This window comes from Prinia subflava, chromosome 3 (genome assembly GCF_021018805.1).
Source record: "Prinia subflava isolate CZ2003 ecotype Zambia chromosome 3, Cam_Psub_1.2, whole genome shotgun sequence".
NCBI classification, from domain to species: domain Eukaryota; kingdom Metazoa; phylum Chordata; class Aves; order Passeriformes; family Cisticolidae; genus Prinia; species Prinia subflava.
The window spans coordinates 57,591,508-57,597,507 of NC_086249.1; the positions used below are offsets into that span (position 1 = coordinate 57,591,508).

Sequence of the window (6,000 nt, forward strand, 5' to 3'; positions counted from 1 at the left end):
TTGCTGTTTTGATTAATAGATACTTCCATACATAACTTAGAACTAATCTCTCCATAGATAGTATAAACTAGCTTTGCTGCTGAAGAAAATATTCATGCAACTACAACTGAATATTACAGAACAAGATTCTGCAGAACTTAGAAAAATAAGTATTTTAAAGACATATTCCAGAGACTCTCAGGCTCTCAAAGTCAAGTTAATAAGAATGACTTATATTCCTCTTCTCTGTATAAAAGGAAAAAATCAATCAAGCCTAGAAGATTATATATGCTGAATATGCATGAAAGAAAATGGAAACTGTCATTATCCTAAGGGACAAAACCCAATCACACACCCTCTGTTGAAAGCTCAGATGGTCTACTGGGATCCCAGTCCTCTCATGTGTAACACTTGCAAGCCTCTGGAGCCTAAGCTGTGTCTAGAAGCCCTTAAATCCCTGTGGCATATTCCCAAAGAGTACATTCTCTGTCTTGCATATCTCCTGAGATCAAGGACTTAAAATGCAGTTGCACATCCCACAGCAAAGTATCAACTTGTCAGATCCTTTTCACATGCCAGAAATAGGATTGTATGTTAGCCCTTTAGTAGATATATATGCAAAGTATACAGAAGCTTTGGAAGAAATTGAGACACTTCTCCTTTTACTTAAAAGACAAGTTATGAGTTGCTGCTGATGATTATAAATCTGCCAAAGGTAGGATCCCATCCATCTAATGTGAAGTACTTCACATAGATGTGATCCATCTCTGGAAATCTCCACAAGCAGCAGCCATCCCCAGTGACTTGACAGGGATTCAAAACATCTCAGTTAGGGGCTTCAACAGACACCAGAAAGCTGTCTAATACCTAAGTCAAGTGGGCTGAATCTATCTCTATTGCCTGAAAACTGTCCTTCATTTTATCCCGTTCCCCCTTTCAGGGCATGTTTGTATTCTGTTTCCCTTCCACACTGCTGAGCTCTTGAAGCAGAGATTTCTTCCTCAGCCTAAACCGACAGAAATGGTTCGTTATTCTTTTTTATAACCTTCTGTTTGCTCTGCCAGGTGACATCTCCTTTTGTGCTGATCTGGAAAAAACAGATCCTAGGTAGGTGACTGTTTCTTCGGTGATGTGCTACCCATTGTACCAAATCTGAGCAAGAGCAGCTGGCTCCTTGCTTGAAGCAATTATGCTTCAGTGATCCTGGACTCATGTCCATTCATACCGCTGCTCAGGCCCACTGCAAGGACACAACAGAAAGGATAAAAAACCAACTTAACCAAAACAGAGATGGCAGCTTTCCAACAACACAGATATGACACTCACAAGTCGTCCCTCACTCTCTACATCCTCCTAAAAAAAATTGTAAGTCTCACAAGCATTACTCACTTAGATTTATTTAGATATGGAAAAATTTAGGTCATGGTACTCCGTCTCTCTTCTCCAAGCTCTTTAGATATTTTATTGAATATTTTCATCTTTGCAGTGCCTGACTGCTGGCACAGATTTGTTTAAGCCCTATCCCTCCTGCCAACATCCCTCTGGCATAAGAAAGGGATGGTAAAGGGCCTTTAGAACCTTACAACTTCTTCACAGCTTCTGCAGTCTCTGATAAATGTAACTGGTAAGGTACAGAGGAATTGAAAACACCAACTATTGACTAAAGACTAAACTACCAGCTTCCATGGTCATGGGGGCATCACCCACCATTCACCTACTGCCACATCTGTAACAACACACCTCTTTCAGGTAAAGAGGGCTGGATGCACATCAAGAAATTAAAAACAAACAAACAAATAAACAAATGCCAAAAATGGAAAAAAAAACCCACCAGAAAATCTAGGAATATCACAGATATGTGGAAGAAACATGCATAGAGCTTGTAAAAGATAAAAGGGTTTAATAAATGTACAAGCAAAATCTTGCTGAGAGTATGCTTTACTGGGAAAGTCACAGTGCACAGCGGGTGACTAGAGACCTGTTATATAAGTTAGTTGCATATACTTTTTTCCAAATACAGCCTGTTATTTTTAATTACATCTTTTAATACAATGTCTGTGCAGAAGTTTTCTAACCCCAAGCCTGTCCAGAGTTTTATAGTCTAGCTAGAAACTTCTAAAAATAGAGCATTTCTAATACAAAACCACAGGCTAAACTTCATATAAATGTTAGAGTATGCTGCTGTGGTCAGGGTAAATGATATACAGTGACGACTTACAAATGGAAAAAAACAAAGAGAAGAAGCAGGAGCCCAGTCGACTGAAGCATGACACAGTAGGGGTCCCAACTTGAAATTCTTCAGGACTGTTTGTGCACAGAGTGGAATGCTCCAAAGTTCCATTTATCACATCTTTCTGCAACATCAGCTGTTTTTCTACAATACTAATCTGTTTCGTTTAAGAAAAAGTTTGGCCTTAGCTACTTAAATCTTTATAAAAATTCCTTGTTTTTCTTCACTGCAGCCAGTCTTTCAGGAACATAACTAACAAATAAGAACAACTCTAACAGCTAATGGATCAAAGCTGAGATCCTACTGCTGTTCTTCAGAGAAACTGAAAGTTTGATAAACTGAATAGGTTTGCATTTTCAAGGCTTCTTTTCAAGATAAATACTTTAAAAAAAAAGACTGTAGTAATAAAATACAGATTTATTTTTCCTTTTACAGAGCAGCAACTGAACATTTTATGACTTACACAGATTCCATCAGCATTTCTAATGACAGCAGAAATATTTCTGCAACAAAATAAGCTTCCCAAGAGGTTTGCACTGTGAGATGAGTAACCTTTCAGGATGAAAAACAAGTATGCAAATAAATATGTCTTTTAAAAAAACCCACTGTTACCATCAGAATAAATTTGAGTCCAACAATGAAAAAAAATGAATACTAGGTGAACTTCCAAGCCCATGTTATTCATATGATCACAAAATGCTTGCAAAACATATGCACAGAATGAGCAAGACAAGGATTGTGTGTGAATGAGCTGCTCGTATTTGCTGTATCAACGCTAAGAAATAAATCAGCATAATATGTTAGAAAATAGAAACTAAAGCTTCGCAGATTATTAGAAGGATAAATAATACCCCATTTCTAGCAACCTGCTATAATTTTCTGCCTCAAACCATGAATCTGAATTATACAACTGAAGACACCCCCATGGAGCTATAGTAAAAAGCAAAATCCTCTCAGTTCTTTTTTAATTGCTGTTAAATATCAGCTCTTCAGATGATACTGTGTGAAAAAAAAAGCTCCTATAAGTGATTATCCTATAAAGTCTCCAAGATGTTTCAAATCAAGTTTTCTAATACTTGGACTTCTATAACACTGAAGAACATTGTGCCAAGCCAGAGACAACAGTGATGTGACTTTTCAGCCCAAGAGAAGGAAAATTACATTTGTAAATTATGGTGTGATCTATGAAGCAACACAGAAAGAGTAAGAATAAGAAGGAAGAAATAATAAGAAATTAAGCACATTTCGGCTTACATCACGGACAAGTTCAATACCTCAGTATGGTTCAAGTAAAAAGTGAAAATATTAATTATTTCTACAAAAAAAAAAAGGCTTTTTTCCTCAAATACATTAACTGTTGAGGGGTTTTAAATTATTTAAGGTGTCACAACACAAAGCCCTGCCTATTTAAGAATTTTCAGTTCATGTCTTCATGAATAAGACTTCTACACATTCAAAAGTGATCTCAAAAAGGAGTGGAGAGCCATGTGACAAAATTCATTACATGCTGCTCCTGTCTAACTTAGATGATGGTACACCCAAACACATTGTCGAGTTTGCCCTCTGATATTTTCCAGAGTGTTTTCTTTTGGGAACAATATCATGAGGAATTTAGCTGTAGATCTGAAGGCCAACAAAAAGTCTCTCTCCAACACTAGCACCCAGTATCTTCTCAGGCAGGAGGGTAAGAGATCAAAAGACATCAAATATAACCAATCAGTAGGAGCTCTACAGGTGGGCAGGGAAAGTGTGTGCAAGCAGAAGGAGGACAATAAGATAAGCTGCACAGGTACTACACCCAAATATTCATGGAAATGACACATCACACACTTGGAAAAAAGGAGCTGGTGGAACCAACACTAGAGCTAAAACAGTAACTCACAGAAAAGGCAGACAAGGGACTCTCTTGTGTGATATCTCTTTATGGTCTGAGGTGCAGAGAGCATCTAATCTGCATCTGCAATCTGTGTGCATCTTTCCTACCTTAAGCACACTTCAACTCTCAAGGTGAAATGAATTTCATCTTTACATCAGGAGTTTTTGCTTTTGCCAAGAATGAAAAGATCGGTTTAAGCACAAAGTTGTAAGCTAGAGTTCCTCCACACTACCTACTGCAGCCTGGTCTCAATTCCAAGCTTGACAGCGTGTCCCTAATTACACATATCATTTCAGAAACACTGTATTTCACAGGGACACTAATGTAGGCACATAGGTAATCAAGCTTTTCAGCAGACCAGGCAATGCTCTGAGCTGCTATAAATACCCTTTCAACAACACAGGCATATTACATGTACATTTAGGTTCAAATCAAGATCGAAACAGTAGATATCAAAGCTTTATGTTTTGTATTTGCAAATATCTCAGTAGAGCTGGATTCAGAATGAATCTCTTTTATCTGCTGATAGGAACTTAATGATACTTACCTATAACTAATGTTAAATTTAGAGAATGTCTTTGAGCCTGTTTCAGCCAACAATGCTGAGGCTGTGCAGTGTTTCAGTAGTCAGTGGTCAGATCCTTAACCACAATCAACCAAGCATGAATGAATGCTCTGAAGATCTTCCTATCCCTTCACGGGTTTTCAGTAAACCTTTTATTCAAATTAGATGGAATAGCAAAATTCCTCGAAGAAACAGCATGGCACACAATTTGAATTTTTCCCAGAGCTGCTCTGAGAACAATACTGACTTGACTGTATAATTATACCTAGATCTAATCAGTTAACTTTACAGATTTCCTTAGGAAAACAAGACTATATATATAAAACAAATACCTGTCAGATTCATATGCAGTTGCCCTCTCAGCACGATGGACCAGAAGGAGGCAACATCCATTCACCTGTAGGTAGAATCATGTTAATGCTACTGATTTCCACTTAGAGAACTGTATTTCCTAAGCCCCTTTTGGTGTTTGTTTTGATAGCGACAGATCTTCCCCAGATGCAATAACTTGAGTTGATTACACTAAAAAAAAAACAAAACTGTTTCCAAACATTTTCATGAGAAATAATTGTGTCTGAACAGCAGCAGCTGCTGAAACTTCTTATACATGTAAATGAGTACACATTCTCTTCTCAGTCTTAACTTTAGATATTTTTCAGGTAAGCTTTATGCCATAATGTAAATCACAGAATCACAGAATCACAAGGTTGGAAGAGACCTTCAAGATCATTGAGTCTAACCCAGCCCTATCACCTCAACTAAACCATGGCACTGAGTACCACATCCAGTCTTTCTTTAAACACATCCAGGGATGGTGACTCCACCATCTCCCCTGGCAGACCATTCCAATACTTTATCACCCTTTCTATAAAAAACTTTTTCCTAATATCCAGCCTATATTTCCCTTGACACAGCTTTAAGACTATGCCCTCTCGTTCTGTCAGTTGCTGCCTGGAGACAGAGACCACACCCCACCTGACTACAAACACCTTTCAGGGAGTTGTAGAGAGTTGTAGAGAGTGATAAGGTCACCAGACTAACGAGGAACTGCCTTATGTGTATCCCACTCAGAAGAAAACCCTGTAACAGGCACATTTCAAATGAAGAGGAGTAGCAGGGGTTTGAAACTTTGACAGCAAATGCTTAGTGCCTTGGAGGAAAAGTTTGCTACATACCCTTATATAATTTAAAATGTGCTGAGATCAGAGGACAAGAAAAAGCATGTTTTCTGGAGGGTATTTATTGCCCACAGCTGCAAAAAGAGGAGATTACAGGGGAAGTTTGGCCTTTGTATGCTATACATAAAACTATAGAACTCCGTTTTCAAAAATCCCACTGTTCTACAATTTC

At 38.0% G+C, this 6,000-nt stretch overlaps 1 long non-coding RNA gene across 5 annotated transcripts in view; it reads right to left on the reverse strand.

Annotated features, from left to right (window-relative positions):
• The window catches only part of LOC134547990 (uncharacterized), a 48,650-nt gene extending 43,602 nt beyond the window's left edge, over positions 1-5,048 (reverse strand). For all 5 annotated transcript variants that reach the window (XR_010079671.1, XR_010079668.1, XR_010079670.1 and 2 more), the window contains exon 1: positions 4,983-5,048. This is a non-coding gene — a long non-coding RNA (uncharacterized LOC134547990). The remainder of the gene's footprint in view (positions 1-4,982) is intronic.
• Positions 5,049-6,000: the final 952 nt, after the last annotated feature.